This window comes from Siphateles boraxobius, unplaced genomic scaffold (genome assembly GCF_051911475.1).
Source record: "Siphateles boraxobius isolate OS27281-9 unplaced genomic scaffold, OSU_SipBor_1 30, whole genome shotgun sequence".
NCBI classification, from domain to species: Eukaryota; Metazoa; Chordata; class Actinopteri; order Cypriniformes; family Leuciscidae; genus Siphateles; species Siphateles boraxobius.
Window position 1 is genome coordinate 7,599,306 of NW_027508920.1, and position 24,911 is coordinate 7,624,216.

Below are 24,911 nucleotides of genomic sequence, written 5' to 3' on the forward strand. Positions count from 1 at the left end.
ATACATGCTATTAAACCAGGCTGAAGCTCAAATTATTTTAAAGTTTTTATTTGAATAAATTATTTTAAAGTACCTTTTACAAAAATTTACTAAAATCAGAAAGATTGAACAGAGGTGCTACATTTTTGCTTGAGAGAGAGGGTGTGTGTGTCTGTTTGTGTGTGTGTGTGTGTGTGTGTGTCTGTTTGTGTGTGTGTGTGTGTGTGTGTGTGTGTGTGTGTGTGTGTGTGTGTGTGTGTGTGTGTGTGTGTGTGTGTGTGTGTGTGTGTGTGTGTGTGTGTGTGTGTGTGTGTGTGTGTAAGAGAAAGTGAGAGAGGCAGAGAGACAAGGAAACAGAGATCAAATAATGCTAGTCTATGCAATCATATCTTTGTGTAGGCTTGTTGACAATAATAGTGTAACAAATTCATAACGGAGATACCAACAGTTAAATTTTGGGTTAATCAAACACATTGTAATGGATTCTCCTTGCAGATAAATACACTCATTCACATTTGCACTCACTCACATCCATATACAGTAAATACACTCACTCAGAATCAAATTTTACATTAAATTCACCTTTCAGCTCTTTTCTTTTAAGCTGGGCAGGGAGAGGGACAACTTTCTCAACTGCCGGTTTTGGGCAAATCTCACGGATATGTTTGTACAGATAAAGGCCATTACACACTGAGTCTGAAATTCGCATCCGAAATTTTCACATGTTAAAAAAAAAAATTGACCTCAAGTTATGTCAATCACGCTTGCACACTGTCTACGAAACTTTCATCCGTTATATAACAAAAAAAACTTACGTTTTTCGCATCTGTAGCAAGCAGTTTGAATGGTGTTTTGACAATTCGGAGCCACCGAATCAATACGAAAAAACGCATACGAAAAAAACGCGGACTCAGTGTGCAATGGCCAGGTGGCTTGATGACGCTTTGGCAACTTTGCTCTCTTTTGACAGCGACATTTCTCAAATTAATAATATTTAATCTTTCTGAGGAGATCTGCTAGCTTGTTTATTACACAGAGCGCTCGCTGTGGTCTGACAGGAGGGTGGCTGGACCAATCGCGTGCCGGTCAGTCGAAACGGCTTCCCCTCGACAAATGATCAGCATTTGTGTACATTTCTAAGCTTTTTGATTGGTTTTGATTCTATACAACGTGTAACACCATTTGGATGTCGATGTCCTTACCGAGAAAAGAGATCCTCTGCACGGGGCAAAGTTTGCTCTTCTCCCAGTTGACCCGAAGGCCCAGACGAGCTAGGTGCTGAAGCACTAGGTCCCTGTGTTCGCAAACCTGATCTCGAGAGTGAGCTAGGATCAGCCAGTCGTCGATCGAACTCAGGATGCGAACCCCGTGTTCCCAAAGGGGAACAAGGGCAGCCTCGACGACCAACATGAAGATGCGAGGAGACAGGGCTAGCCCGAAAGGGAGAACCGCGTACTGTTATGCCTGCCCCTCGAAAGCAAACCGGAGGAACGGTCTGTGTCGAGGAAGAATGGAGACATGAAAGTAGGCGTCCTTCAGGTCGATCGCTGCAAACCAATCCTTGAGCCGTATGCATTCGAAAACGCGTTTGGCGGTGAGCATCTTGAATGGCATCCTGTGAAGGGAGCGGTTCAGCACGCACAAGTCCAGGATTGGCCGTAACCCACCGGTTTTCTTGGGGACAATGAAGTAGGGGCTGTAGAAGCCGGACCTCATCTCGGCTGGAGGGACAGTCTCGATTGCACCCTTTGCCAGCAGGGTGGCAATCTCTGCTCTCATGATGGGGGCATTGCCACCGACCAAAGTGGAGCGGACTCCCCTGAAGCGGGGAGGAGACCGTGCGAACTGAATCGCAAAGCCGAGCCTGATGGTCCGCGCGATCCAGCGGGACAGACGGGGAAGCTCTAGCCAGGCTCCCAGGAACTGAACCAGCGGGATCATGCGAACCACAGGCGTCCCCCCGGAGGGGCAGCAAAGCGGAGTAGCTGGCCCAGACGTGGACGGCATAGCGGCCCGGTGTGGGGGCACAGTTAGCAACCGCGCCCTGGCAGAGGGGGCCAGGGGAGGACCAGGCTGGTCGTCCCGCGGGGGCCTGCTCTGCCAGGGGTCTGGCGACAGAGGGGGACAAGGGCGAAGCGGTCCGTGGACGGCACGCCGTGTCAACCACCTCTGGGACAGAGGGGGGCGACGAGAGCACGGCTTGTGGGCGGCGCTCTGTGTCGCCCGAGAACTCTGTGAGCTCAGGGAAGAGGGGATTGTTTCTGTCTTTAACCACATTAGGGTGCTGCCCACCCGTGGGTGAGCAGCGGGGAGTGGAGAACAAAAGTTTCTTTCCCGGCCCCCCACCGGGGGAAGGAGTGGTCCTGCTACCACCTCCTGAGAAACAATCATCATCCCTGAGCAGCCCGTCTCAGGAGCGCCGCTTGGCCCGGCGTTTAGTGGGGGGCGGGGCAGGAGAGGGCTGAGGCGCCTTCTTGCGGCTTCCTCCGCGACCGGCCCTGGCTGGAGGCTGCTGCGTGGTCCGGGCGGGAGCCGCAGGAGGGCGCCCTCGGCGGGAAACAGGTCGAGGCGTCTGCCCGGCCGGCTGGGTGGAGGCAGCAGCGGGCCGAATGTGTTTGATGGCCTCGGTCTGTTTCTGGGCAGTTGAAAACTGTTGGGCAAAATCTTCAACTGCACTGCCGAAGAGGCCGGCCTGGGACAAGGGGGCGTTAAGCAGACGGGTCCGCTCCGCGTCCCGCATGTCAGCCAGGTTCAGCCACAGATGTCTCTCCTGGACCACAGCTGTGGACGTCACCAGACCCAGGGAGCGCGCGGTAACCTTCGTCGCCCGGAGAGCAAGGTCGGTAGCGGCGCGCAGCTCATCAAAGAGCCCTGGGTCTGTCCTACCCTGGTGCATGTCTCTGAGCATCTGGGCCTGGTAGACCTGCAGAGTGGCCATAGCATGCAGTGAACCAGCCGCCTGTCCCGCGGCTCTGTAAGACTTCGACACCAGGGTCGACGAAAATCTACAGGCTTTGGATGGGTGCTTAGGCTCGCCCCGAGAAGAAGCACTCTGAGGACATAGTTGCATGGCAACAGAGCGTTCAACCGGGGGAAGCCCAGTGTACCCACTGCCTCATCGAGGGGAGGAAAGGCGGATGAGACCAGCGAGCGGTCCCGAGAAGACAGGGGGGTCTTCGAGGACTTAGAGATCTCATCATGCACATCCGGGAAGAAAGGTATTGGGGTTTGCCGAGGACGAGGGTCGGCGGCCTTACCCAAAAAACAATCGTCCAGCCGCGAGCGCTCAGGACAGGGTGGAGGCCTCCACTCAAGTCCGATGCTCGCGGCTGCCCGGGAAAGCATGGCCGTCATCTCCGGATCAGACTCGAGCACAGCCGTATGCACACCGGAAGGTGGCAGCTGTGACGAGCCCTCACTTCCAGAAGACTCAAACCCGCCTAGTGATGCTGCACAGACAATTACATAAATGTAAACATGGCATCTTCCTCTGTAGTTTCAACTGAAACACGCGGGCCACCAGAGGGTAGACCCGCGGGAATCAGCAGTTCGCTAGCGGGCACCGTCATTAAAGAGGGGGGCTGGGGTCGCGGACACATAGTCGGCGCCTTGTTCCAGACCGTAACCCTCAGGTCACCCTGGCCACCAGCCGCAGAGCGAGAGTTCACGGAGTCTCGACCGTAATGTCGCGATGGTCATGTTCCCACAGAGAGAACATGAGTCATCCACGAGCGCTGCTCTAGCACGATCAATGCCCAAACATACTATGCAACGCTCGTGCCCATCAGAGTCCGATACCAATCTGCCGCAACCAGAAGTACACGGGCGAGACATCTTTAAAAAGACGTGCCACGTGTAAGCTTTTTTTGTGAGAGAAAACTCAAGTGTTGAAGCACCCGGGGAGAAACGCACCAACTGGCAGACCACTGCAACAGATCAGCAGGAAGCACGCTCTCGCCGTAGATCGCCGTCACACCAACACTCGAGGTACTCGTTTGTAAAGCTGACAATTCAGAGATGGCTTGTGGAGAGAAGAATACACTTGGCTCCGAAAGTGAAAACATATCTGCTTGCTGCCGGCTTCCTCCTTTTATACCCACGAGGTCGGGCGGAGTTACGCCATGCAAATTCCGCAGACCCATGGCATTTCTTTGCCATTGGCTCGTTTTGTAATACTCGAAGTTGATAGGCTTTCTAAGCGAAACCCCATTCGTCGTCATCCGACGTAACTCGGAGTGACAACGAAAGGGAACGAGTGTGTGCTGTTTTTGATCCTCGGGATATGGCTATTTCTCACAGCAAGAAGACAAACGTTGTTTCAGGAGAGGCTGAGGGCAGCAAAACGAAACACTGCTGAAAAAAAAAGCTCAGTCTGGCGCGTACAATGATGACGCAGTGAATAGTGACGATTCTCTCTGACCAATCAGCAGTCTGCAGTGTTTTCACGTCACATTTTAGTATCGCCTCAGCCCGCTCAGAACCTGGCCGGAGGTGATACGAAAAAAAGTACCTGAAAGCAGGTACAGGTACAACATTTACACAGTGGAAAACCAAACAAAGGCGAGTTGAGTCGAGTCGAGTCAAGCTGGTACTGTGTAGTGGAAAAGCGCCATTATATTCATCACATTTATTATGGTTCCAAAATCACAGCCTGTTGGTAAGAAGGTACTGTAGATCATTTTTTTTTACTTGGCTTCTTAACAATGAATTAGCACTTCCTAGCACTGTTTGGGACTCATACATACTCTCTCAAGTTTAAGTCTAGACTAAAGATTAATCATACCTTAATGAAGTTCCTAAACGTAAGTTAGGGAGGAGTGAGCCAATCTAATCTTTCAATCAACAGCCAGAGTATATAAGCAGCCGCTTACCTCTCCCTAGTATCAGCTGTTCCAGTACGCATTACTTCCGCATGGAATAATGTCCGACATCCCGGAAATCCAGCTCTTCCGTTTCAGAAAACGAACAGACAAGCCTTCCCGAGACACCGACAGCCTCAGCTCGCGTAAGATCGGATCCTACGGATCCAAATACGGATCATCTTCATGAGCGTTCTGGCCGAGAAATCCTGCACTCAAAAAAAAACCACGTTCCAAAAGGCAACGCTCTCCTCCACCTTCACCTCCTCCGAACCCCCCTAAAGGGACAGAGGTCCACCCACCACAGATTTACCAAAAATCCTTTGTCAAACATTGGTATTGCTATGCCAATGCAGCTAATAGTTTGTTTTAGGATTCATCATTGTGGAGTACTTCGATTGTATTTTACAATTAGTAGTTATTTCATCTATTAACTCTTACTCATTCCTACTCACTCATTAGGCTACATGGCATTAGTGGTTTTAATAGGAGTTAGTATACATATTCAGGGGCGTGAAAAGATCGGTTGTGTTTATGATTATATGTAGTGGGCCAGTCTGGGCCAAAATGCCCGGGCCGATTTTTAGTCCCAGTCCAGCCCTGGGCCCGAGCAAGGAGGGGGCCCGTGATTGGCTGTGGAGCAGATTGACTACTACTAGCCATCTGATTGTCAAAGCCTTACCACGCCCCCCACAAATTAGCCCTGTTATTTAGTGGCGCTTTGCCATATATTCCATGTATTATCATGGGATCATTATCATTAATGTTATAGTGACCCTTCGCAAAGACCCGCCTTTTTTAGTTACTGCGTGACAAGCCAGGCGGCTCTCACGAGTCACGCACATCATGTTCTCACTCACGCAGTGAAAAATACATTGCGGGGCAAAGACTAATGTTACACTGAGTGACTACGCGCCGACATACAAGAGAGAGCTCAGAGCAGCTTACTGTTGATATGAAAAAAAGTCTCAAATCTCAAATATTGTCATTTAAGTAATTTAAACAATACCGTTTTTCAAGTTCAAGTCCACCGACGTTAATCTACTGACAGCTTTGTTGTTGGACAAAATTGTGCGTTCGGCATTATGATTGGTCAGGTCACCTGTCAATCAAACCCCCGTGGGCAGCAGGGCATGGTGTATTGAAACGTCACATTTTAATTTGATATACCAGTCAAATACATTTATTCTATATTTAACTTGTGAACGACCGACCTGCTGCTGCATGTAGGCCTATTAGATGATGGCTGCCTGCGCCTTATTAGAATATACGCATCAACCAATCAATCGCCTCCACTCCTCACTTCATTCTAGACTATTCTTAAAATTGTCACGCATTATCTTCGTCTTCGATAGCATAGCTAAAAATGTCATCTTAAAAAAAAACATGCTTGAGTGGGGCTCAAAAAAGGATTTTTAAAAAAAGCTGAACAGCAGAGGAAACATAAGCTGCTCAGTAAAATCCCCAAGTTATCTGGTTATTTTACTAATATAAAAAATGTATTATTATTAAATCCTTATAATTTAAACGCGTTTTAAGCATTGTGGTTTAGAAACAAATTATTTTAAACTGCTCAGGCACAGTAAGCAGTGGGAGAGAATTCATTTTGTAAATGCTAGTTTTGAGACCATGGTGAACTTGAGACAGTTTTTGCCCATCGCACTTGAGTTCCGACCCTGAGGTCTTAAAGTGACAGAAGCTGCTAATAAAGCTGCTGTCACCATTTGTGTCAATAATGTTAATCAAACATCAGAAGGAAAGTAATTTACTGCACTTGACTGAATCACTTTTGTACAATAAATAAGAAGGAATGTTGAATTTATAGTGAAAACTATGTATGTGATTACTTTATCTAATACATGTGGGGTTTCTCTCTGTAGTTGGTGACCTAAAGAAGTGGGTGAGGGGGTATGGGGGGGGGGGGGGGGGGTCTGCAGTAACTCATAGCCCCGGGCCCAGTGAGCTCTTAATGCGGCCCTGGTTGCTAGTTAAATATTTACTGGCCAGCTGAACATTATGAGAGTGAAAATAAAAAGAGTTTATTAGATGAAATATAACTAAAAACAGAAAAACTCTGTATCTCAGCCTCCTCGTCGGGGACTGCCGTTTTTTCCCTATCTCCACACTGAGGTGTCGAGATTGTGGAATAATCCGGTTTCTATTTTATGTGATTAATGCCCAAACGTCTAACTATAGTAATGCTTAGGTATTAAGTATCTTGGTATGACAGTGCCTCGGGTTAAAGAGACGCTTACGAGCTTTCTCTCTCCCGAGTCGGTGTCATCATTTTTAACCCCGACGTTACCCACCAGCCATCTTAAATAAATACATTTTTATTTGGCAGCGCTGGTGGGTAAATTATAAGGACATGGGTGATTGTGAGGTTGTCAGCACTGACGCTATTCGAGAATTGCGTTGTGCAAAAACAGATAAACTATTCTGGGGAGGGACAGTTTCGAGAAATCGTTTCTCCTCTGCGTCCTCTGGGGGGCGACTCTCTGAGGAGGGTCGCAGCACGGCCAGTTCGGTTGTTTTCCTGCTGGTGGCCACGGAGTGATATACTGTATATATATATATATATATATATATATATATATATATAGAGAGAGAGAGAAAAATAAGATAAAATTATGTCTGTTCTTCTGGACGCTCCGCTTTCAAAAAACTAGGAAATAAACCATTCAGCGGCGTTCCAGAGGTTTCTTCCTCACCAATCTAATGATCCTGAGACTGCTGGGCGGGAGCAGTCTCGGTCTACTAAGTTCCTCGCAGCACAGAGTGCAAAACGAGTTTCGCCGTTTGGGCTCCTCCACAAACGATGGGGACCTAGGTGGCGGTAGCAGTCTAGCCAGTTAGAGATATGCAAGATCTGAGGACTGTTTTATCTCTAAAGAAGCTTGGACAAAGAGGAAGCCCTGATGCCGAGGCTGTTGCAAAAAACGAGGCTATCAGGCTTCTGAGGGCTCCTCCGGGGCAGGGACGGTTTTGAGAAATCGTTTATCCTCGGCGCCCTCTGGGGTGCGACTCTCTGAGGATGGTCGCAGCGCTGACAGTTTGGTTGTTCCCTACCGGTTCGCCGTTCAGGGCACCGAGGTGTCAGCGCGCCCATACGATCCTCCGAGGAGGGTCGTAGAACGGTCAGTTCGGTTGTTCCCTGCCGGTTCGCCGCTTCAGGGCACCGTAGTGACTGTTCAACCAAATCCAGAGGCCAGTCTTGAGAGACTGGTTCCCCTAGTAGAATTTCTGGCAGTGTGGAAACTACTGCCACATATTTCTAAGTGGGTCCTGCACACTATAGGAAAGGGTTCAGAATTTGGTTCTTGTCCGCCCAGATTTCTAGGTATCCTCCCCAATGTGGTGGACCCCGAGCAGGCTTTGGTTATGGAGCAGGAAGTACTGACACTTCTGCAAAAGGAGCTGTAGAAGGGGTTCCTCCTCCCGGCAGACAGTCAGGGTTTTACAGCCATTACTTCATTGTTTTCGAAAGAGGATGAGGGGTTGAGTCCTACTCTAGACCTGCGTCAATTAAACAGAAGGTTTCAGAATCTTAAGTTCAAAGTATGCTTACGCTAAAAATGATTGTGTCACAGACTCAGTCCGAGGACTGGTTTGTCACAATAGACTTAAATGACGCTTACTTATCTATCCATCCTCATCACAGGAGGTTCCTGAGGTTTGCTTTCAGGGGCGAAGCATACCAGTATCGGGTTCCTCCATTCGGCTTAGGTTATCACCCCGCACCTTTACAATATGCGTGGATGCAGCTCTGGCTCCTCTGACACTCCAGGGCATTCGCGTATTAAATTATATCGACGATTGGTTGATTTTAGCTCAGTCCGAGCTTTGGCAGTTCAACATCGAGATGTCGTTCTGTTCCACATAAGGAGGTTGGGGTTGCGGCTCAACACCAAAAAGAGTGTACTCCTCCCAGCTCAGAGGACCACTTTTCTAGGTGTAATATGGGATTTGACAACAATGCTAGCACGTCTGTCTCCTGTACGTATTTCTGCAATTCTCAAAGCCAAAAAGAATGTAAAACTAGGTCAGTCACTCACTGCAAAACAGTCTCTGAGACTGTTGGGGCTCAGGGTAGTTGCGTCTAACGTAGTTACTTTTGGCCTTCTGTACATGAGACCCCTGCAGTGGTGGCTCAGGACCAAGGGGTTTTTTTCCGAGGGGAAATCCGTTTTGCACGATCAAGGTCACGCGGCAATGCCTACGTGCCTTGGTCATGTGAAAGAAACCTTGGTTCCTCGCCCAGGCCCAGTGCTAGGGGCTTCTTGTCGACGCGTCACGCTATCGACGGATGCTTCCCTCACAGGATGGGGGGCGGTCATGAGTGGCCGCTCGGTTAAAGGTCTTTGGTTGGGGCTCCTGGCAGTTGCGTCCAACGTAGTTACTTTTGGCCTTCTGTACATGAGACCCCTGCAGTGGTGGCTCAGGACCAAGGGGTTTTCTCCGAGGGGAAATACGTTTTCGCATGATCAAGATCACGCAGCTATGCCTACGTGCCTCGGTCATGTGGAAGAATCTTGGTTCCTCGCCCAGGCCCAGTGTTTGGGGCTTCTTGTCGACGCATAATGCTATCGACGGATGCTTCCCTCACAAGTCGGGGGCAATCATGAGTGGTTGCTCAGTGAAGGGTCCGGACAACACACTGATGGTCTCGTATATCAGAGCAGATATCCTGTTGAGGCAGGGGCTGTGGCCCGGGGAATGGAGACTTCACCCCGAGGTGGTGGAGCTTCTTAGGGAGAACTTCGGTCAAACTCAAGTCGACCTTTCGCATTGTTTGTACAATGCAATGCCCTTTGTGGTTCTCCCAAACGCATCCAGCTCCTCTTGGACTGGATGTGATGTATTAGGTGTGGTTGCCGCTACACCTGTACGCTTTCCCGATATCTTTGCTCCTGGGAGCTCTGGAGTTATGGATACTGTGGGCTCGGCCTCTGAGGGGGCCCAGATCATAGATTCAGGTCTCTCGACTGAGGTCATGGAGACCATAGTCCAGTCTAGAGCTCCCTCCACGAGAAGACTAAATATGCTGCTCTCTGCTTGGTGCAGAGAACGCCTTCTGAATGTTGTTTCTGCCCTGTTGGTACAGTACTTGATTTCTGTAATGAATGTTTCTTTGCTGGGTTATCTCTGAGGAGAGATCATTAATTTCGTCTTCTCTGTGGTACATGAGGCTGAGGCCTGCACGTACTTGGATTTGCACCTGGTTTGGTGGTAGTATTTCTTCACCCCAGGTCGGGTTGTATTTCTAGGTCCCTACTAAATGTGCAGGTCATTTGTGCCTCAGGCCTTCTGTCCTCCACCTTTCATACCCCAGATAAGGAAAAACTTAATCTGTTATGCCCTATCGGGCTTTGGATGCGTATGTCCACAGAGCTGCTCAGTGGTGTATATCAGGACAATTATTTGTCTGCTTCGGGTAACCTAAGATAGGTTGCCCTGCATCTAAACAGATAATGAGCAAGTGGGTAGTTGAGGCTATTTCACTTGCTTATGAAGCGGCCGGACAGCCTTCACCTATGGCTGTTCAGGCCCATTCTACAAGGAGTATGGCTGCCTCTAGGCTTTAATTTCGGGTGTTTCCCTTCAGGATATTTGTAATGCGGCAGGCTGGTCCTCAACACATACATTTGCCAGATTTTATGACCTAGACCTCTCCACTCCTGGGGCTAGGTTGCTTGCTTCTTAGTGTGCGCAAGGACTTCACACAGAACGAGCATTTGTCTTTATGGCGTAGTGGGTATGGGGTTCCCACCGCAGCTCGAGTTTCCTTGAAAGGGAACGTCTCAGGTTACGTATGTAACCCTGGTTCCCTGAGAGGGAACGAGACGCTGCCTTCTCCTGCCATACTTCCTGCATGCCCTGATCGACTTGCTTCAGGCTTATCAGAAGCTGTCATGGTCTGTTTTCAGGTGTGCTTTATAGCTTCCTGGTCTATGACGTCACCCACCTATGACGTCTTGCTCTTCCAATGGACTGATTATACATGTGCTTCATGACGCAATCACGCAGAGCGTTCCCACCGCGTCTCAACGCAGCGTCTCGTTCCCTCTCAGGGAACCAGGGTTACATACGTAACCTGAGACGTTTTAATCCCTAATTTCTTTTTTCAAAGTTCTCAGTTCACATTTGAAACTGTATCAAATGACCTTCTTGAAAAAAGAAACATTTCAGTAAGCATTCCTATTTAGAAAAAATCTTAAAAATAACAACTAGGTGGCAGGTGCACCTAGGCCTGGCTAGCATGTTAGCTTAACCCAACATCAATACACGACAATTTATGAGATTAAAACCATGTTTGTGCTCAAAACTTACTTTATAGCGCAAGTCAGGTGTTTTAAATAACCTTCTGTTATCTGATTTGGCTTCAGATAAAAAAAAAATCAGACAGAAAATATATTATTTTATAGTATTCTGCACAATGATAAAGTCTATATCGATTAGTATTACATTATAAATATAATCTATTATTATGAAAATACCTGACATGGCTCGAAGAACACAGGTAAATCAAACATCATTGCAATCATGTTTATTGTCTTCAAAACATCTTTATCTGTATTTTACAGCGATCTCTGGAAGCTTTGTTTATGCCAGGGACTTACTGGGATGTCACATGATTATGGCTCTTCTTCGTGTGTTCCACTTAATGACTGCATGTGCACACGGCGCCCTCAGGCTGCCAGTATGGATTGAAAACACAGTACATCAGAGTATCCAGCGCTCGTAATGATTACATCGACCCATTTGGGTATAAATTCAATAAATATTATTCATGTCTATATAAATCTGATCTAAACCTATGAGAATCTATCAATATTTCTCCAAATCTTCACATTTTTGAGCTAAAAGCCCTGAGGGACATTTTTTTGTCAAGCGCTGTCATGACGACCTCACAGTTCCCTTTCAAGGGAACTCGAGCTGCGTTTGAGACGCGATGGGAACGCTCTGCGTGATTACGTCGTGAAGCACGTGTAAAATCAGTCCAATGGAAGCCCACTACGACATAGGTGACGTCATAGACCAGGAAACTATAAAGCAGCCCTGAAATCAGACCGCGACAGCTTCTGTACCTTCAGCAAGCGCTCTCTGTATATCTGTCCTTGTCTATTTATTGTTGTCTGTCAAGCCCAATATATCTATCATTATTATGGCGAGCAAGCAAGATTATAGACGGTGTGGTGTTCCCTGCCCTCGTTATATACGGGTGGGGACACACACATCAGCTTTGTGTTGCCTGTTTGGGAGTGGAGCATGCTCAGTCAGTCCTCGAGGGGGCTGATTGTGAGCATTGTATGAGTCTATCTATGAAGACGCTCCGCTCTCGCCGATCGTTCTTTGAGGAGGACGGTACGGTTTGCGCTCCCCGCGCGGGTCCCGCTGTTGCCTAGACACGACGGCAACTCGCATTTTGGGGTTCGAAAACGGATCTGACAGCGTGGGTCGGGACGGGCCCCGCCCTATCTCAGCTTTGACCTGCAGATCCAGTGTGCTGCGATTTCCAGTTCTGAGGAATTGGTATCGTTAGTGTTTTGTTAAGAAAAAGTGAACAAAACAAATAAAAATATTAAGAAAAAGGCAGATGTTTGATTTTTCAATAAATAGGGAGCTCATAACTCTGTTGAATAAAGAGGAGCTTTTAAAAGGAGTTTTTTCGAATGCTGTTGCTAGTTAAATATTTACTGGACAGCTGAACATTATGAGAGTGAAAATAAAAAGAGTTTATTAGATGAAATATAAAAAATAAAAAATAAAAAAGAACAGGAAAACTCTGTATCTCAGCCTCCTCGTCGGGGACTACTGGTTTTTCCCTATCTCCACACTGAGGTGTCGAGATCGTGGAATAAACCGGTTTCTATTTCATGTGTTTAATACCCAAACATCTAACTAGAGTAATGTTATGGGTATTAAGTATCATGGTATGACAGTGCCTTGGATTATAGAGACGCTTGCGAGCTTTCTCTCTCCCGAGTCGGCGTCATCATTTTTAACCCCGACGTTACCCACCAGCCATCTTTAATAATAAATAAACTTTATTAGGCAGTACTGGTGGGTAAAGTATTTAAGGACATAGATGAATGTGAGGATGTCAGCATTGACTCTATTCGAGAATATATATATATATATATATATATATATATATATATATATATATATATATATATATATATATATGTTTATATGTATACGTTTTTCTGATATAAAAATAAAGAAAAAGAAAGATAAAAATGTCTGTTCTTCTGGACGCTCCGCTTTCAAGAAAACTAAACCTTTCAGCGGCGTTCCAGAGGTTTCTTCCTCACCAATCTATGTTCCTGAAACTGGCATAGAGTGCAAAGAAGAAGACCTGATGCCGAGGCTATCAGGCTTCTAAGGGCGGTCCCCTCCGGGGTAGGGACGGTTTTGAGAAATAGTTTCCCCTCGGCGCCCTCTGGGGTGCGATTCTCTGAGGAGGGTCGCAGCGCTTCCAGTTCGGTTGTTCCCTCCCGGTTCGCCGTTCAGGGCACCGAGGTGTCAGCATCCCCATACGATCCTCCGAGGAGGGTCGTAGAGCAGTCAGTTTGGTCTCCCTGCCGGTTCGCAGTTTCAGGGTGCCGAGGTGCCTGCTTTTTCCTAGGATCCTCCGAGGAGTGTCGTAGGAACTAAGCTAGTTAGAGGTAGGCAAGATCTGAGGACTGTCGTCATCTCTAATAAAGCTTAGACAAGAAGTCCTGTCGAATGAAAAAAAAAAAAAAGAGGGACGGTTTTGAGAAATCGTTTCTCCTAACGGCGTCCTCTGGGGTGCGACACTCTGAGGAGGGTCGCAGCGCTGCCAGTTCGGTTGTTCCCTGCCGGTTCGCCGCTTCAGGGCGCCGAGGTGTCAGCGTCCCCGTGCAATCCTCTGAGGAGGGTTGTAGAATGGTCAGTTCGGTTGTTCCCTGCCGGTTCGCCGCTTCAGGGCACCGAAATGATTGTTCAATCAAATCCAGAGGCCAGTCTCGAGAGACTGGTTCCCTTATCGGAATTTCTGGCAGCGTGGAAACTTCTGCCAAATATTTCTCTATGGGTCCTGCACATAATAGAAAAGGGTTAAACGGAGTTGTGGAAACGGTGGGCTTGGCCTCTGAGGGGGCCTAGTTCATAGAATCCGGTCTATCGACTGAGGTCGTTGAGACCGTCCTTCAATCCATAGCTCCTTCCACGAGAAAACGATGTACATTGAAATGGAAACTGTTCTCTACATGGCGTGGAGAAAGTTTTTTAATCTTGTTAACTGCCCGGTTGGTACAGTTCTCGATTTCCTACAAGACCGTTTCTCTGCTGGATTATCTCCCTCCACCTTAAAGGTGTACGTAGCGGCTATATCTGCTTATCACCCCTCTCGGGGCTTCTTCTCTTGGGAGAGATCCTCTTATTATTTGTTTTCTCCGTGGTACATTGAGGCTCAGGCCTGCACTGCAATCTAGAGCACCGGCTTGGGATTTGGCCATTGTACTTGAGGGTCTGGCCTTGGCTCCCTTCGAGCCCATCTAGGAGGTTTCAGAAAAATTCCTCACTCTAAAGACTATATTTCTCCTTGCTATTTCATCTATCAAGAGAATTGGTGATTTACATGCTCTGTCGGTTGCTCCATGTCTGGAATTTGCGCCTGGTATGGTGAAAGCATTCCTCTACCCTAGACCGGGTTATATTCCTAAGGTCCCACTAAATGTTGGGGGCCCAATAGTGCGGCAGGCCTTTTATCCTCCACCCTTTAATACCCCAGATCAGGAACAGCTTAACCTGTTATGTCCAGTCCGGGCTTTAGATGCCTACGTTCACAGAGCTGCTCTGTGGCGTAAATCTGAGCAATTATTTGTTTCTTTTGGGTCACTCAGGAGAGGATGCCCTGCATCTAAACAGGTGATGAGTAAATGGATAGTCGAGGCTATTTCATTGGCTTATGAAGCGGCCGGACAGCCTTCACCTATGGCTGTGCGGGCCCATTCTACTCGGAGTATGGCGGCCTCTATGGCCTTAATTTCGGGAGTTTCCCTTCTTGACATGTGTAATGCGGCAGGATGGTCCTCTCCGCATACATTTGTCAGGTTTAATGACCTTGACCTCTCCACTCCTGGGGCGAGGTTGCTTGCTTCTTAGTGTGCGCAGGACTTCACACAGAACGGGCATTTGTCACTATGGCGTAGTGGGTATAGGGTTCCCATCGCGTCTCAAACGCAGCTCGAGTTCCCTTGAAAGGGAACATCTCAGGTTACGTATGTAACCCTGGTTCCCTGATAGGGAACGAGACACTGCGTTTGCCTGCCATACTTCCGGCATGCCCTGATCGACTTGCTTCAGGTTTTTCAGAAGCTGTCACGGTCTGATTTCAGGGCTGCTTTATAGTTTCCTGGTCTATGACGTCACCTATGTTGTAGTGGGCTTCCATTGGACTGATTTTACACGTGCTTCACGACGTAATCACGCAGAGCGTTCCCATCGCGTCTCAAACGCAGCGTCTCGTTCCCTATCAGGGAACCAGGATACATACGTAACCTGAGACGTCTTTTTCTGAATGAGAGCGTCTGACGCTCATAATTCATATTAAAGGTATCGACTCATTTTTTGATTACATAACTCCTGACACAAATTAAGACATAACTGTTACTATAAGTTTCTCAGAATGCAATAGTGGTCAAATACTGAAATCTGAGTCTTATATCTTTTTAATGATGTATAGTTTGTCAAGGTAATAACTTTAAATCTGATAGTAACTTTGAACTATTTAAACAAAAAAATGCTTCAGTGCGCCGGCGCTCTGGCAACGGTTAACAGGTTAACCATCGACATTCTTAGCATCTGCCTAACCACTCTCCGCTCAGGTCTTTTTTTTTTCCCAACAAAGCAAGAACCCTAGACGCCATGTTCAATTTGGCTTTCTTTGGTTTCCTCAGAGTCTCAGAATTTACCACCAACTCAAACTTCAACCCATCCATCCATTCTACGTTCTCCGACCTCCAAATAATTTCTCAAATTTCTCAAAAATTATTGTTGAGATAACCCCTTGAGATGAAACATCTCGTTTTTGAGGGGGTCCTCGAGACAAAGACAAAGATAATACAACACATATACATTCACTCTTCCTAAAGCTCTACCTCATCCCGCCTCGCACGGCCCGGCCCGCCCACCAACTCCTTATTGGAAACAAATCCATTTATAAAACACATTGCAGTATTAAGATACATGACAACATTTAGCCCTTAAAATAAATATAAGTATCCCATAGAGGGTATACCAAGCTAAAGTCCAGTCACACATGAGGAAAACATTTAAAGCAACAGTTTGCTTGCAAGTAAGTAAAGAGAGATATTTTAAAGGAATGTAATGATGTGACAGATCGTAGAGACCCAGGCAGGCTATTCCAGTCTGAGGGGGCTTTCAATTTAAAGGCACGTCTACCACTCTCTTTGAAGATGTTTGGCACTGTGAAGGAGAGATATTCAGTCTGTCTCAGTCTATAGCTGGGTCTGTATGGAATTAAATATTCCTTCAAATAGGAGGGATAATTATAATACACACATTTTAAAATTTCTTGATACCAATGAAACTGTCTTCTGGCTTTTGGTGATAGTATGTTCAGTGAGTCATACATAACACAATGGTGAGTAGTAAAAGGACATCTCAGCACAAATCTACATATATTATTGAAAGCAACATTCAATGCCTTCAAGTTTGATTCTGAAGTGTTTTGATAGACAACATCTGCATAGTCTATTATAGGAAATATTAACTGTGACATAATTCTTAATCTAATCAATTGAGTGAAACAGTTAAAAGAGCGATACAATATTCGTAAATTACAATTAATCTTTTCCACAACAGAATTGATATGACACCTAAAGGAGAGTTGTGAGTCAAGCCAAAGGCCCAGATATTTAAGTTCATTAACTTGTACAAGTTGAGTATCATCGAGGAATTTGAGTGAAAGATTGTTATCCTGATTCATCGAAGCTGATCTGGTGGGAAACAATATGCTATGTGACTTTTTCTTATTCAGTAGAAGATGATTGGATTGGAACCAAAGTTGAATAGCACTAAAGTTAGATTGCAATAAAGATTGAATCTTAGAGACAGACACATTAGATGTGTAGATAACTGTGTCATCTGCATATAGATGGATACAACAGTCTGAAATAAGGAATTAAGACTTGTCCAAAACTTCTTGGGATTATTGAAATTATTAGACGAAAAGCTTGTATAATAATTCGATTTAGCATTTCTCGTTTTGGTCGTACACATATTTCTTAATTGTTTATATACAGCCCCGTCTGATGAGTCATTTGACAGGCCGTACTTTTTCCATGCCTTATCTCTTGGTTTAAAAAGATGTATTAAATCCGCATCAATCCATGGTAAGTGTCGGCCCTTAACCTTTACTGATATCCAAGGGGCATGTTTATCAATTACTTTAAGAACTTCAGTATAGAAAAAATTCCAAGCATCTTCAACAAAAGGAATACAGTTAAACCTATTCCAATTTATATCTAATAGACCATGGATAAAAAAATCAGTGTTAAGATGTTTACTCTGTCTTACCCTGATCACCTTGGGTGGTAGGCGAGGTAATCTAATTTTCCATACACAGAAGACCATGGAATGATCACTAAAGGAATTGGGTAAAACACCAGTTTCAGTAATTCTGTGAGAGTGGGTGACCAAAATCCAGTCTAACAAAGATTTGGATCTGTGGTCAACCCTAGTAGGTTCTCTAATTAGTTGAGTCAGATTTAAGCTTTCAAAATAATTTCTATCATTTAGAGATGAACGATCTAACCAGTTAATATTAAAATCACCAAGGATAATCATCTCGTTTGAGATACCCACAGATTTTATAGTAGTGCCTATGCAGTGTATTGACTCTGCAGGGGAGTTAGGAGGTCTGTAAATGTTCCCTATAATCAACTGTTTATTTACGTGAAGAGTAATTTTAACAAAATTATATTCAAAGTGTACAGGGTTTTCCTTAGGGGCTATAAACTCAGATAATACATTTAAGGAGACGAAGGTGGCTTCCCCTCCTCCACGAGTACCCCTATTTGCTCTATACAAAACATAACCATCCAATTTAATTTCCTCATCTGATATGTTATTATTCAACCAAGTCTCAGTCACTGTTGTGACACTTGGCTTATTATAGACCAGCCAGGCCTTTAAGAGATCAATTTTATGTAGCAAGCTCCTTATGTTCAAATGAATGACAAATAAACCTTTACCCACGTTGACTATTCAGAGACATAGGAAAAAGGATTGAAGGGTTGAAGGAGAAAGAGAAAAAAAAGGGAGGGGAGGGTAGAGGGAAGGGGGGAAGCGAAAATGAAAGAGAGCAGGATACATGCACATGCACACAAACACACACACGCAAGCACACACAATCGCAAACTGGCTAGGCCAAAACATAAAAAAATACAGATACGGTTTGCTAAATTTCTCGATGGAATTACATGAAGTGAGAGCCTAATGTTGAAAAAAGAAAAAAAAAAGAAAAGGAAAGGAAAAAGAAAAGAAAAAACAAGCAAAACAACAACAACAACAACAACAACAACAACAACAACAACAACAACATTTGAGTCAAGCTCAAGCCATTAATGGTATGAAATAAGATCATATATTGGCCGATATCCTTACAATATAAAAAAAAAACACAAAAACAAAACAAAAACGGAAACGAACAAAATTAGCTAATCGGCCCAAGAGACAGCTAACTCATTTCAATAAATGTATTGCCGTCCATGCCACAAATAACAAAAGCATCATGATACACTCCGTTAGTATTATAGGCTACTTTCTCAAGTTCAATGAGACGAATGAAGTCATCAGACATTCTGGGAGTTAGCCTCAAAATCCCAAAGGAAAGACTCCGCATCTCCAGGACTTTTAAACAGGACTACTTTGCCCACTGCGGTGAGTGGCATGATATAGAAGAGAATATTCAAACTTCAGTTCGCGGAGCTTTTTCTTGATGTCATCAAACTGTCGATGTTTGTGGACAATGCCAGCGCTAAAATCAGGGAAAATGTAGACGCGATAGTCTTTAAACTTTAGTTCCTTTTTCTCACGTGAAAGACGTAAAATTAGTTGTTTGTCCTGGAGGCTGAGGAATTTCACCAGGATCGGCCTTGGCCCAGCTTTCGGCTTATTGGTTTGCAACATAGTGGGAGAACGGTGGGCTCTCTCAATGACTGGAGGAACTATAAAGTTCTCTTCCCCTATAAGTAGCTGGATGAGACCTCTAATAAAGCCGATTGTATCCTGACCCTCCGATTTTTCCGGAACATGCAGAAAGCGCAGGTTGCATGCCCTGCTACGATTCTCTGCATCCTCAACTTTATCACGCAGGAAAGAGTTTTCGCTCATTAGTGTTTTGACATACTTTTGAAGATCCAGTACATTATCTTCAATTGAGCTTAAACGTTGTTCAAGCTCAGACACAAGCTCATCAAGTGTGGACAGCGAGCCTTGTATTGTTTGTAAGCCTGATTGGATATTATCCATTTTCTAGTCGAATTGGGAAGTCCAACTTCAGTTGCTGTATAGCATCCCAGATTGATTGATTGGAAATCAGTGTTTGCTCCATAGCAAGCTCAGAACACGCTGAACTCGGTTTAAACGATTGAAAACTATGCGACAAACAGGGTTCAGTTCGTATTGTATTTGTTGCAAAATAATGAGATTTTAGGATTAGGGCATGAAGGCCAAAAGTATATAGCTAAGCAGACTACACCTGACGTGCACGTTACTCACGCAGCCATCTTGCGATCACGATAATAAACTACGACACCATACGTTTCAACATCAAACAAAGCAAAACCGGTCAATTGAAACATGGTCATTCGATTTTCATCTTCAATTTGCCAACCCCTATCCAACCATACCAGTCCTTAAACTTTTTTCTCCACCAGAGGAAATCCCAAATCACCTCTTCTCTCGATCCTCTCTTCATCGATGATAAAAACCTCCCTGCGTCCAGACATTGGTTTCAAAAGAACCTCAAATCCATCCTCAACAGCTCCAGCATCCCAACCAAACAGTTCTCTTCACATTCCTTCCGAATAGGTGCAGCCACCAGAGCAGCACAAAGGGGCCTTTCCGATCACCAAATCAAAATGCTAGGTCGATAGTCGTCCCACGCCTTTGAAACATATGTTCGTTCAGATCTACATAACATTAGACAAGCACAACAAACACTAGCTTCTGAGTCCGGACCGCTTCTCCCTACTATTCGTATCTCCCCGCTTACCTAGCCCCGCAGGACGTGTATTCATCTGGATGAAGTGAGAGCTCTCCCTTTTCAAAAGTGTGTGACATACCACTCCTGGAGTGGGGTCTCCCATCTGAATCGCCGTGTGGGCTCTTCCGTTCAGATACATCATAGGCGTTCCCGTTCGACTTGCTGTGTGGGCTCTCCCATTTTGATCGCAGAGTGAACTCCCTATTTATTCATATGGGGGGGCTCTCTCCTTCGAATCGCAGCGGGAGCTCTCCCGGTCGAATCACTGCATGAGCTTTCCGTTCGGGGGCCTTGGGGGCCCTCCCTTTCCGAATCGCTGTGTGATCCTTTATGTTTTTTAACCATGGAGACTCACCCGTTCGGATCACTGCGTGGGCCCTCCTATCCGAAAAAGGACTGGAGGTACCAAGGATCATACGTCCCTCGAACGTGATGGGCCATCATGTCCTCATGTGATCCAGGCCCTGCGTCAGAAGGACGGTAGCTATGCATTTCCCATGTATACCATAGGCTCCCTCTTTTGAATCAAAGCTCCCGTCGGAGCTCCACTCATAGCCCGACATGGTGGGCAAAGTAGGGAAACACATTCCAGCCAAGAGCCCCATTTAACATCACTGCCGCAGCAGCATCCATCCATGCTCCATACAGTTTTAAATGTCCACTCTTTTTTGGGGGTAACATGCTTCAAGCTCTTAGGCATCCTGTATTTCCTAAGTTCTTAATTACGTTATTCTAACTTGCTGTCCCAAATATTTAATCAACACTCTTGGGGGGTATATCAGAGCTCGAGTTGAAGCTGCTTCATCGAGCCCCTCTCCAGTGGACAGCAAGCCAAATTAGTTTAACCTAATATCCTAAAGATTTTATGGGCAAACAAACTCGTTATAGGGGTGGTGATGGCGCAGTGGATAAGACACATGCCTTTGATGTGAGAGACCTGGGTTAGAATCCACTGTGAGACACCAATGTGTCCCTCAGCAAGACACTTAACCCCTAGTTGCTCCAGAGGCGTGCGACCGCTGACAAATATAGCAATTGTAAGTCGCTTTGGATAAAAGCGTCAGCTAAGTGAATAAATGTACATGTAATGAAGTTCCTAAACATATGTTAGTGAGGAGTGAGCCAATCTAATCTTTCATTCAACAGCCAGAGTATATAAGCAGCCGCTTACCTCTCCTTAGTATCAGTTGTTCCAGTATCCCTCCACCTTCATCTTAGGTACCTTGCCCTTTAATTATCAGGTCCTACATTTAGACACTGGGGGGTATATCAGAGCTTGAGTTGAAGCTGCTTCATCGAGCCCCTCTCCAGTGGACAGCTAGCCAAATAAGTTTAACCTAATATCCTAAAGATTTTATCGGCAAACAAACTCGTTAACAGCTTATAATTATGGTGTGGTATTTAGGTCTCCCTGAACCAAAAACACTTCTCACATCACACAACTTTGTTTTGAAGTCTGCATCTAACGGAAGTTGCACAGTTTTTTCTTCCTTATTGTGATGTATATCAGCTGAGTGAAACGGCTTCTGGAATGAGAAAAAAAGGGGTTTAGGGATTTAGGGCGGGACTTCTTTTTGTCCTTGGGAATTGGTTAGATTGTAGGAAGTTGTGCGTTGCTATCCAAATGGAGGCAGATCTGAATGCCAGTTTGCAGTCAGTTGTGGAGGATATTTAGTCCCACCCTCTTCTGAGACGTACAGGTGCTGGTCATATAATTAGAATATCATCAAAAAGTTGATTTATTTCAGTAATTCCATTCAAAAAGTGAATTTTGGATATTATATTCATTCATTACACTCAGACTGATATATTTCAAATGTTTATTTCATTTAATTGTGATGATTAAAACTGACAACGTTTACTGTCATCAGAGAACATAACTTTGGACCGCTCAGCAGCCGTCCAGTCCAATTTTTGTGAATGGGTTTTGTTTCACAATCCTCTCCAGGGTGCGGTTACCCCTATTGCTTGTACACTTTTTCTACCACATATTTTCCTTCCAGCCAGCCTCTTTAGAAATGACCTTTTGTGACTTGCCCTCCTTGTGCAAGATGTCAATGGTCGTCTTTAGGACAGCTGTCAAGTCAGCAGTCTTCCCCATGATTGTGTAGCCTACATAACTAGACTGAGAGACCATTTAAAGGCCTTTGCAGGTGTTTTGAGTTAATTAGCTGATTAGTGTGTGGCACCAGGTGTCTTTAATTTTGAACCTTTTCACAATATTCTAATTTTCTGAGATACTGATTTTGGGGTTTTCATTAGTTGTCAGTTATAATCATCAAAATTAAAAGGAATGAACACTTGAAATATATCATTCTGTGTGTAATGAATGAATATAATATCCAAATTTCACTTTTTAATGGAATTACTGAAATAAATCAACTTTTTTTTAATATTTTAATTATATGACCAGAACCTGTATGTAATAAAGAGAGCAGGTGGCGTTTTGAGAGGGAGTGGAGGTTAACATTTTTTATAAAAAATTGCCACTGTTCTTAAATTAAGACATAACACAAATAATGATGTGTACAGATAAATCATTTATAATAAACACTGCAACATTCTTAAAAAAAAAAAAAAAAAGAAGTCAATTTTGATTGCATGGTGAAATCAATTGAATGACTTCTAACTCTAATAATGGTCTTCTTGCCTTCCTTACTATCCTCCAGATACTTATCATAAGGGTACTAAAGTCTGCAAGACCCACTGAAGGTTTTTGAGAAGCATTTTATACACATTTTGGCATCTGGTTGTTGAATCCACATATGAAAATTTTACTTCTCCCAAAACAGCACAAAAATAAAGGTGTAAGAGTATGTTTGCTACTGGCTCCCAGTTGCCAGATATCACCACGCTGCTGTGTTGTTTAGTCCTGACCTTCATCAGAATGCAGGGATAATGTAAACATGTTCAGGGAGTTGGTCCTGTCAAATGGGCCCGATAAACCCTTGCTGTGTTCACATGTCAAACATCACACACCTGATGAGCAGTTCTCATGAGAGAGATAACTGTCAAACAAGGGTTATGTCCTCACTTCACAGACACCATGGAAGTTAAAATGAAGAACAGTTGAAAACTTTCGCAGCATGTCTTTTTTGATGTTGCTACTGTTAGGAATCAGAATAAAGCCACTAACAATTTTCTCACATTTTCAATAATCTGATACTTTCCAGTTCCCTCTAATATATGTACTTCATGCAGTTTCCTCTAATTTATTCAGAATAGGAATGAAAAAAAAAACTCTATAATGCTATTAAATCCCACATTATCGAATGTATCTATTAAAACATCTACACAAAACGGTATATTCAACACTACTGACATTTCTGGAAAATTTGGTTTTGAAATTTGTGTGATAGGTTTAATTCTGAAAATACAGAGGTATCTTATTTTAATTTTTCTTTACAGACAATGCATGTTTAGTCAAACAGTCCTAGGGCTCAAAGATGTATTTACAATATCACATTCTTCTTTTCACCTCTGCCTGAGGGCTAAAACGCCTCTGACAGGTTTGCCATGAGGATTTGTAACCTCCCACCAACCCCCTCTTTTCATCCTCTCATTCCTGATGCAGAGAGGAAGTCCCTCTCCCTGACCCAGGACCACATCAGTCTAAAGCAGGACATTGCAGATCTGACAGCTCCTGGATCTTTTACAGAGATGAGCTGTAGCTCTCCGACCTCATGAACCCTGCTGCTAAAAGAGGCTCAGAGACTACACCATGGACGGGTCAAACATCTGTCCTTGTTTGGTCCAGATGAATGTGACAGCATCAACAGATTCAAAATGCCAGAATTCACCTTTAATCAAACCAGCATCAAACATCATTAATCTTTTTCAAATCTATAATATTAGCATGTTTAAAATAAACCTAAACCCTGTATTGTGTATTTCAGCATTTTCACTTGTACTGCACTTTGGTCCCATCTACCTTCTCAGAGAAGGTAAGTCGCCTGGTTCTATTTCTGGAAAGATTTTTTAGTATAGAATCAGGATTTATGTGATATGTATGCTGAAGAATGGCAGGGTCCTTTAGCCTTTTATTTGAACATAAAAGCTGATCTGGATGGTGATGACAGCCATTAGATAAGCTAATAGGAGGCAGGAGGCTTCCTAACGAGGAACTAAGACTCAGTGTGGTGACAGGAGACATCACCTGAAATCCACTGGAGCTCTGTGTGGACGCCCCCACGTTGAAGATAATGGATTCACTGTCCTTTACCGTAGAAATCTTTGGCTTCTCAGCAGGAAAAAATGGGCTCACGTTGTGTCAGAAACCCAAGAAGGCAGTTACAAAACACTGACATTTTCTTTGCAGACTCTTTCCTACCAAAGCGATTTATAATACAGTGCACATAACCATGTCACTGGTAAATTACTCGACAGGTAGCTGCAAAAACATGATGTTTGTTAAGTGGTACATACTAATTGCCAAAAAATTCAAAATAATTATGGTACAAAAAAATAAAGTAAAATGTACCTGCCTGCTCAATTGCCCTCACCTTGGGTGTTTTGAGTTGTTTGCTGTTGTAAGTTGATTTGCCATCCACCAGTGTTCCGGTTTAACCCTCTGGGGACGGATTGGGCGGTACCGCCCAAAATGGCATACTTTTACAAATGTACAGGTCCTTCTCAAAAAATTAGCATATTGTGATAAAGTTCATTATTTTCCATAATGTAATGATAAAAATTAAACTTTCATATACTTTAGATTCATTGCACACCAACTGAAATATTTCAGGTGTTTTATTGTTTTAATACTGATGATTTTGGCATACAGCTCATGAAAACCCAAAATTCCTGTCTCAAAA